The sequence below is a fragment of the Balaenoptera borealis genome (genome assembly GCF_965194805.1).
Source record: "Balaenoptera borealis genome assembly, chromosome: 16".
In the NCBI taxonomy this organism is placed as follows: Eukaryota; Metazoa; Chordata; class Mammalia; order Artiodactyla; family Balaenopteridae; genus Balaenoptera; species Balaenoptera borealis.
The window spans coordinates 81,273,089-81,283,529 of record NC_138872.1 but is presented as its reverse complement, the minus strand read 5'-3'; positions in this window follow the sequence as shown (position 1 = coordinate 81,283,529).

The window sequence follows — 10,441 nt, the reverse complement described above, 5'->3', positions numbered from 1 at the left end:
CACTTCATGGACCAGCCCGTGGTGGAACTGACTGTGTGAGTTTCCTTTTCCTCACGTGATGGCCAGGCTGAAGGAAGACTTGCCTGGGTGTGGAGCAGAGCCTGGTGACTTTGGCAGCCCTTCCAGGAGACATGTTTTGGGAAACAATTCCTTTCTCACACAAAGCAGCCCAGCCACCAGAGCAGATCCATTCAATGGCCTTAAGCGTTGTCTGAGGTCCCTTGGGAATCAAGCCAAACACAAACACAGGGTGTTTCCTCCATCAAAGTGCCCTTCAAAGCACTTTGCCTCTGGTATCTAATCAATCTTCATAGCAAGTTTTGGAAGGGAAGATGGTTTTCCTCATGTCATGGTGACTGCAAGTCAGGAAGCATGAGGAGAAGAAGGCAGGTTTCCTGTAGCTGTCCTCCCGTTGGTGCCTTGGGAGAGTCCTGCTCTGTTTCGCCTCCAGCTTTTCTCTTTGAATCTCTTGCTGGAAGTTTGGAGGTCAGGATCATGTGCTCTAGTCTGTGAGCCGAAGGCCCTCTCCCATAGCCACTGGCAGCTCAGCTTTGTGCACTCTGTCTAAACACTAGTAATATGACTTTGGGTAAGCATAAGTCTTTGTTTGAGCCTCTGTAAGATAGGAATAGTAATCTGCATGTCATGGGATAATTGGGAAGATAAAATGAGATAATGTACATGAAGATGCTTGACACATCAGAGCCAGAATTAATTCAGTCAGGGAAAACAACCAAAATCAGACAGGAACTTTATCGTCCCTGGCTGTCCCTGTTGGGTGAGTTGCTGTGCAAAGCAGTGCTGCAAGGAGTTTGGGCTCTGCAGCTGGACGGTCTGAGTTCAAAGCTTGACTCCATAACTTCCCAGATGGGTGACCTTGGACCAGTTACTTAACTGCTTTGTGCCTCGGTATCCTTGCCTGTAAAATGGCCATAATAACAGCACCTGCTTTGTAGGACTGTTTTGAGGACAAATGTGCTAACCCACCCCAGGCACTCAGCTCAGTTCCTGGTACTTGGGAAGGGCTCCATCACCATCAGATTTTTAGAACTGTGCAAACCTGGGCCAACTCCAGGGTAACGCTTTTTCGTGGAATGGTCTTTCTCCATAGGCATGAAAAATTGCTAAGAAAGGCACTTAAGAGTACTACAAATTAGAACCACAAGAGGAGCCAGAAAGAGGCTTGATTGTGTTGTGTAATGCCGTCACGTGTAAACTGACTAGTTACATACCTGCCCTGCAAAGAGCAAGTGTGCTCGGATGAGGATGGGTCAGCAAAGGATTCCTTTCAATGTCTTGCAGCTCACGGCACAGCTGTCTTGCAAAGGCTGGACAGGACGCTGGGCTGCAGGACAGCAGAGCAGATCATAAATCAAAGGCGTGCTCACTCCTACACAGATGGCGGGAGAGCCTGGTGCCACAGGACATGAGGTCCCCTCTCCCCCAGGCAAATGAATCATCAAGGATCACCATCACATCGCTTCTGTCATCAGCTAGTTATAAGGAAAGGCCAGAGAGTTTGGCAAATTCTTACTTGAAAAGAGATGTCTTTGACCCATCTGAAGACTCTCAAAATGGTGAAGGGCATTAATCAAATTGTTTCTGATTAGGAGCATGTGAAAACTAAAAGGCACAGTTCTAGCCAAACAACTTGAGGCAATTCTTAGCATTCATGTGGGATACGTTACAAAGTCCAGGAGAGGCTGGGGAGTGGGAGACAGGAACATGATGGTCACCGGGTTATAGTGGCTGGGGAACGTGTATTAATGGTAATGAGATCAGCTGACATGTGCTGAGTCCTTACTGGGTGCCACACCCAACTTGAAGCACTTTGCACCTATCCACTCCTTTAAAATTCTCAACAACCTCATAGGTAGGTACTATTATTACCTTCATTACTATTTTATAGAAGGTAGAACCAAGGTACAGGGACTGTTTGAGGCCATCCAGGATTTGAATGAAGGCTGTGTGAAGCCAGGACCCAACTTGGCTTGGCAATGAGTCTTTTTTGTTTTTTAAGAGCAGACTTAAAAACAAATATTTATTTGTTTATTTGGTTGCGTCGGGTCTTAGTTGCGGCAGGCAGGCTCCTTAGTTGCGGCTTACCTGCTCCTTAGTTGCGGCATGCGAACTCTTAGTTGTGGCATGCATGTGGGATCTAATTCCCTGACCAGGGATCGAACTCGGGCCCCCTGCATTGGGAGTGGCAGTGAGTCTTGATCAGGGAAACAAAGCAAGCTGATGACCAGACTGTTCCATCTCAGAGGGACGCCTCTAAACCCATTAACAGACCTCCTCCTCCTTCTCCTCCTCCTCCTCCTCCTCTTCTTTCCCCTCCCCCTCCCCCTCCACCCCCCTCCTCCCCGCTTCCTTCCTCTTCTTAACTTGTCAATATGGACAACTTAAATATATACGCATCGTTTGCTTTAACAATTATCAACCATATTCGCCCCCATTTTATCTACCATCACCACTTTTCTTTTCCAGAGTATTTTAGAGTAAATCCCAGACATCATGTCATTTCACTGGTACATACATGTGTTTAACAGATAGGGGCTTTTTAAAAAACATAACCACCATGTCATTATCACACCTAATAAAATGAACAACGATTCCTGAGAAATATCATCTAATATCCAGTCCATATTCAAATTTCCCCGATTGTCGTAAAGACGTTTTTACAATGGATTTGTTCAAACCAGGATCCAAACAAGGGCCATCCACTGTATTTGGCTCTTCTACTTTTAAAGCCCGTCTCTCTTTAAAAAAAAAAAACCTTTTTATTTTGGAATAATTTTAGATTTATAAAGAAGTTACAAAGCTGGTACAAGAGTTCCTGTATACCTTTCACACAGTTTTCCTTAATGTTAATGTCTTAGGCAATCATGGTGCATTTGTCAAAAGTAAGAAATTAACATGAATACATTACTATTAACTAAATTTCAGAGTTAATTCAGATTTCATCAGGTTTTTTTCCCACTAATATCTTTTTTTCTGTCCCAGGATCCAATCCAGGATACCATAGCATTTGGTTAAGTCTCTTTCATCTAAATTTTGATCTAATTTAATCACCTTATTTTTTTTTCCTTCATGCCCTTTGTGTTTGGGAGAAACCAGGTCAACTGGCCTGGTGAATGTCCTGCATTTGGACTTGGCTGATTGCTTCCCTCTGGTATTGTTTAACATGTTCCTCTGTCTCCCGTATTTCCAATAAATTCACGGTTAAACGTAGAGGCTTCATGAGATTGAGGTTCCATGTCTTTTTGAGACAGGGATTCTCCGTGGATGATGCTGTTATTGCATCATCTTGTGAAGCACATAATGACTGGAGGTCCCACTTAAGGGCCTGGCATGTCCTAGGCACTCAATAAATATTTGTCAAATGAATCAGCAAATCGATGATCCTGTATATGTCGGAGGTGGGCCATTAGGGGGTGAGGGAGGAAGGAAGGGGCTCAGGACAGGCTGTGTGGAGAGTTATCCTGCTGTTTCTCTCGTCATGATCTGCGCAGTGATTTGTAGTTTCCATCCCCAGGGTGGACTTACCCCCTGAGTTCCAGGCCTGTCCTTCCAGTGAAATATCCTTCTTGGATATCCTAGAGGCATATCCACATTCAACGCATCCCCAAATGAATTCCTTTTTTCTCTCACCCTGCCAGCCTGCCGCCCCGTTCCCAGCCTCCGTTCATGGGACTTCTAGAAGTGCAGTATCGGTTGTGACTAAGAGCCTGGACCCTGGAGTCAGACTGCCTGGCTGCACATCCCTGCTCTGCCTGTGACCTCTCTGTGTCTTAGTTTTCCCATCTGTAAAATGGACATAACATTGGCATCCGCCTCATTAGGTTGTTGGGAGGAATGAAAAGAGCACGTGGCTCAGGGCGCTTGGGACCATACCTGCATCCAGGAAGCGGGGGCTGCTTGTGGTACCCGCTATCACCCTAATCATCACTCAGTCTCCTGAGCAGATACCCAGAGTCATTGTAGGCACCCCCTCCCCCTCCACGGTCCCGCTAATCCAGCACCACCCAATAGAAATAGAATGTAAGATTTAGACGTGATTTTGAGTTTTTAATAGCCACATTAAAAACATTTAAGAGAGAAAAGAGAAAAAAGAAAAAAAAACATTTAAGAGAAATACGAAGAGTTAATTTTAACACTTTTATTTAGCCCAGTATCTCAAAAATATAATCTCAACGTAGAATCAATATAGAAGTTATTAGTGAGATATTTTACATTCTTTTTTTAAAATTAATTTATTTTATTTATTTATTTTTGGCTGCACTGGGTCTTCGTTGCTGCACATGGTTTTTCCCGCGGCGAGCGGGGGCTACTCTTCGTTGCAGTGTGTGGGCTTCTCATTGCGGTGGCTTCTCTTGTTGCAGAGCACGGGCTCTAGGTGTGTGGACTTCAGTAGTTGTAGCACGTGGGCTCAGCAGTTGTGGTGCACAGGCTTAGTTGCTCCGCGGCATGTGGGATCTTCCCGAACCAGGGCTCGAACCCATGTCCCCTGCATTGGCAGGCGGATTCTTAACCACTGCGCCACCAGGGAAGCCCCTATTTTACATTCTTTTTAAAATTTTGAACTAGGGACTTCCCTGGTGGTCCAGTGGTAAAGAATCCGCCTTCCAATGCAGGGGAGGTGGGTTCGATCCCTGGTTGGGGAACTAAGATCCCACAGGCTGCGGGGCAACTAAGCCCACGCGCCACAACTACTGAGCCCGCATGCCTCAACTAGAGAGACTGCATGCTGCAAACTACAGAGCCTATGCTCTCTGGAGCCCATGTGCCACAACTAGAGAGAGAAAACCCGCACGCCACAACTAGAGAGAAGCCCACGCGCCACAACAAAAAGATCCCGCGTGCTGCAACGAAGATCCCGCGTGCCACAACGAAGACCTGATGCAGCCAAAAAAAAAAATAAAAATAAATAAATAAATAAACAAAATAAATATTAAACAAATTTTTTTTGAACTAACTCTTCAAAATCTGTTGTGTATGCCAGATGTGTAGGCCATCTCACTTTGGACCAGATGTATCTCCAGAGCTCAACAGCCACAAGTGGCTGGTGGCTACTGCGTTGGGCAATGCAGCTCTAACTGGGCAGACAGTTTGGGGGATTCTCTCTAATCTGCTCCCTCGTCACCATCTCCACTTCTAGTCAAGCTTCTGCAAGAGCCTCTGAACTGGTTTCCCAGCCTCTCACCTTCCCTGCGCCTGTTTGCTCTACATCCTGCAGCCAGAGAAATGTTCCTAAAATGCAAACCTGATTATTTCTTGTCCCTTGTTTCTTGAAACTCCTCCGGGGGGCTCCATCCTCTGCAATGGGACAGCTTTGGCCCACTAAGCCCCTAATGATGTGTCTGTGCCGGTCCAGCTGTACTGGCCTCATCTCTTGCCCTCGCCCACATCTTCTCTGCCTCTGCTCCTCCTTTCCCCTTCGGTACACTGTCCCCACTTTCTCTCGGGTGAACTCCTACACATCCCTAGGTCTTAGCTCACATCGGGCTCTTCTGAGACGCCTTTAACTGCCGCAGGCTGGTCTAGCAGCCAGCCCCTCTCCTGGGACTGCCTACACACTCCATGCAGGTGTCACGCTGCTTGTATCTGTGGGTTCACTTATCCGTCTCCCCAAGTCCTCTGGGTCCTGGGCACTGAGCCATGCACTGTTGCATCTTAGCTCATGCAATTTCCCAACCCTGTGTATATGGCTTGCTCTGGGATACGTGCTGGTAAAGGAGGAAGCAGTGAGAGATGATTCCAGAAGGGTAGTTTGAGGCCAGTTCATGAAGGGCTTCGAAAAATGCCAGTTCAAAGAGAGTTCAGACTTTATTCTGTAGGCAATCGGGAGCCATGGCAGGTGTTTGAGGGAGAGCAGGCAGGGCAAGGGGTGAGGCCAAGAGGGCCTTTTGGTCTGAGCATCAGGCTCAAAGTGAGGTCAAATCTAAATCCTTGGCACCCTCTGCAAAGTCCTGGAGGGCAATGATATGATCTACATTCTAGAACCATCTTTTCTGAAGGTCACTTAGGGAAGGGTTGGAGAGAGGAAGTGAGGAAGAGAACCAATACACATGGAGCTTCCATAGGCCCGGTTCTTTTCAAATATTGTTGGTATGAATGTGTATAGGTATGGATTTTCCTAGTGACCCTGGGTGAGAGTATTCTTTCCACCTCACAGAGAGAGAAGGAAACTGAAGTTCAGGGAGGTTAAGAAAGTTGCCCAAAGCACCCTGTACTAAGTGTCTGAGCTGGGGTTCTGTTGGGCCTGGATGCTTGCTGGAGGGCCAGGAGATGGCAGTGGGGACACCAGGGAGAGATTCGGGTGGGACCAGGCTGGTGCTGCACCCTGAGCCCCACCCTCACACCAGGTGGGTAGCAGTGTCTGGATAGCACCGAGAGGTGCACGCTGGACTTGGGGGCTGCTTCCCCCCCCCAAGACCCCATGGCGGGGTCCCTCTGAGTGGCTCTGTGAGGGTGTCCAGGCCAGCCTAAAAAAAGCCTGTGCGTGGAATCAAACAGTTGTACAGGGCTTTGAAACAAAACGGGTCACTTACTTTGTCCCTCTCCTCCCCATAAGATTTTGATTAAATTGACAGGGTCTTCTGGTCACAACCAACGCCTTAGCTTTAATAGTGCCTTAATTTTAAAATCCTTGAAGTAAGTTTTGGCTCTCCTTAGGCATGAAAAGATTTCCCCCAAAGCCTTTAATTCTGCAGTCATCTATTTTTGCAATCAAAGGCAATTCCATGGACTGTCATGGTCTTAATTAATGACTCTATAATCAGAGTTCCACTCTGGCTGCTTTCTGACCCCCCTCCCCTTTATTCCTGGTTTCTCAATGAAGGGCTTATCTAGAACTTGTCTCGACTTCAAACAGATACTTCATGATAGTAAATTGAAGTGAGATTTTTTAAAAATAAATTTATTTATTTATTTATTTGTTTTTGGCTGTGTTGGGGCTTTGTTGCTGCGCACGGGCTTTCTCTAGTTGCGGCGAGCGGGGGCTACTCTTGGTTGTGGTGCACAGGCTTCTCATTGTGGTGTCTTCTCTTGTTGCAAAGCACGGGCTCTAGGTGCGCATGCTTCAGTAGCTTTGGCACGTGGGCTCAGTAGCTGTAGCTCAGGAGATTAGTTGCTCTGTGGCATGTGGGATCTTCCTGGACCAGGGATTGAACCCATGTCCCCTGCATTGGCAGGCGGATTCTTAACCACTGCACCACCAGGGAAGTCCCTGCAGTGAGGCTTTATCAAATGGAACACCATTTTCATTCTCTTTGTTTTGGGTCTTGGTATCAGTGCAAAACCACCCTTAAGGAACATGGTCTGCCTTCCTCTCTGCTTTTCAGCAAAAGACGCCTTCCGAGAAGCACTGGAAAGGTGTTTTAGATTATGTACAACAAAGACCAACATGGTAAATCCTTATGAGATGTTGGTGGGCTGGTATTTACAGGGCTATCTGGAGACTTCCGGTTTGAAGATTGCACCTGACAATCCTTTCTTAAGTTAGGATAAACTCAATTTTGGATAGAGATGTGAGTGGGGTAGATACCAGTCTCTCTTGAAATGAATGGCAAGTTCCTTCTTTGGTCTGGTCATCTGTAGGACCCACCTGACATTTTCATTTGTGCTTCTCTCTTTTTCTTTGTCACATGCAAAGAAGGAAGAATACAGAGTAAACAATTGTGTTGCTCAGGTTCCCAACTTTAACGAATGTCCTCCAGACGCCACCCCTCGGAGGGCACCTTTGCACACTGGCCCTCCTCTTCCTGGGAGCTTGGGAAAATGAACCAAGTGGTTCATTGATTTACTCAGATATCCAGCTGATATTTATTTAGCTTGGACTGAGTGTGTTGCTGTTAGGCCCAGGGAGACAGAGATGGGTGGGAAACTACCCTTGTTCTTAGAGTGTGTGGTGTGTGGTAGGGGAGACGGCAAACATGTTAAGAAGTAACCATGGCAAGTGGAAGTGGGTGTGGACTAAGAAGGTTGTGGAAAGACCTCTGGGAGCACAGGATGGGTATCAATCCTAGTTGGGGGGATTTGGTGAAGAGCTGCGTCCTGAAGAATGCTCACCAGGAGGAGACTGAGTGAGGATGGAAGTGTCTTAGTTCATTCGGGCTGCTATAATACCATGAACTGGGGGGACGATAATTCTCATGGTTCTGGAGGTTGGCAAGTCCAAGATCAAGGTGCCAGCAGACGTGGTGTCTGGTGAGGGCCTGATTCCTGGTTTATAGAGGGTCATCTCCTTGCTGTGTCCTCACATGGCCGAAGAGGGGAGGGAGCTCTGTGGGGTCTTTTATAAGGGCACTAATCCCATTCATTAGGGCTCCACCCTCATGACCTAATCACCTCTCAAAGGCCCCATCACATTAAGGGTTAGGATTTCAACATATGAATTTGGAGGGGACACAAACATTCAGTTTATGCCAAAAACATGCCAGATGGAGAGAGCAATCTGTGCAAAGCCATGGCAGTGGGAAAGATCTCAGCCTGTTGAGGGAATGCAAGTGTTGCTCTGTGGCTGGAGCATGGGGGGGCGGGGTAGGCGGAAGTGGGGGTGGTGTGGTGGCAGGACAGACAAGGAAGGCAGGACGGGAACAGGTGGGAGAGGATGTGAGTGCCCAGTCAAGGAAGTGAGGATTTTCCCTGTGATGATGGGGTGGCAGCAGATGTCTCTTTCAGCAAGAGCGAGGGGATCACAGAGTGTTTTGGAAGGAGCTTTCTGGCAGCCAGGCAGAAGAAAGGGCAGAGGGAGGGGAGACAGGAGGCCAGGGGACTTCTTAGGAAGTTATTCTAAAAGCTCATAGAGGACCTGACAAAGGCCAGGCAGAACAAGGGCAATGGTGGTGGCCGTGAGAGCTGGCAGGGGTGGGAGTGTGCAGGGGATAAATTTAAGAGTTATCTAGAATAGATGGGATTTGGAGACCCCATCAGCTATTGGGGCAGGGGGACTGGATTTCAGTTTGGGTGGTGGGGGGGTGCAGTAACACTGTGATACGGATTCCAGGTGGAAGAGACACGGGGGGGCCGGCCCACAGGGCTGGTGATTAGGCGTCCTGCTGCTTCTCCAAATGGACAAGTGGGAGCTGACATCCAGCCTGGGCTCTGAGGGCTGAGCCTGACAGGGGCTATGTCCACCCAGAAAACAGGGGGCACCTTTCCCTAGTTCGCACAAGCGTGGGCTGGCAGTGGCCCTAGCGAGGCGAGTTGAGTTTTAACGTGCTGAGTTTGGGGGCCTCCAGGAGATGAGGATGCAGCGGTCCGAGGGGCAGTAGGTGGCAGCAGCCTGTGGTGCTCAGAGGATTCGGGCATTCAGTGCAATAGGACTGAGCAGCAGAAGCACCGCCCTGTCGGCGATTTCCAGGGTCCAGCTTTCACACGCACCTTTGATTTTTGCTCTCGGATCTGCAATCCTCACCACATTCAGCCCTCTGACTCTAGACCTGCTTATAAGAAGACCTTGGTCCCCTATTGCCACCCTTAGCCTGGGGGCTCCCCAAAGTCCCACAAATGACTCCTCCTCATGGGTTTTCTCATGAGCCCTGGGCTTCCAGCGGGGAGCTGAGTTGAAGATGATTCCTAGAGTCAGGGATGGGGAGAGAAAGGTGTTGGGGACCAGAGCCCTCGCTCACCTGGACAGCTGCCTTTGGGTAATGGCCTCTCTCCAGCTCTAGGAGGGGTCTGTGCCTGCACACACGTGCGTGTACCTGGTGTGTGCACAGGAGTGTTGAGCTGAGCATGCCCCTCCCCCTCTATCCCAGCCCCTCCACTCCTCAGCCCTTCCACCACAGCACATGATCCACCTTCACCCCTTTGCCAGGCTACCGCTCACAGCGCCCTCCCTGCCTCTCAGCTTGGTCTAAATCCTTCCTCTTGTTTCAAGGCCTCTCTCGACTGTGCATGGATGTCCCTGAACCAGACCTTCAGCCCCCACTCGTTCCTCAGAGCTGCTGACTTTGGATCATACGGCATCGGGGCAATTCCTCTTTATTTACATCCTTCTTAAGGATCCTGTAAGTCCAACTAAGGGTGAAAGTGATGCCTAACCTGGCTGGCCACCACCAGAGCCAGCATCGACTCTCACCTATGAAGTTTGGTTGTCATGGATTAGGACTTAGTGAGAATAAAGGACACAGCTGGGAAAGTGCGACTTAGGTCCTGCAAAAATGCAGATGGACAGGCATCAGAAGGTCCAACCTTGCCCTCATGCGGTCATTTTGTAACAGCTCCTGCAGGGCAAAAGGCCCCTTTGCACCAAGGCACCAAACCACACATACGTCCTCAGTGTATTAGTCAGGAAAGCCTGGGTGATGCTGTAACAACTTGACCCTAACATCCCAATGGCTGAACAAAACAAAGGATGTTCAGTGCTAGTTAGAGGCTTGGTGGTGGGGAGTGTCTTCTGCACTCAGGGATCCAGGCTGACAAAGGCCCAGCCTGG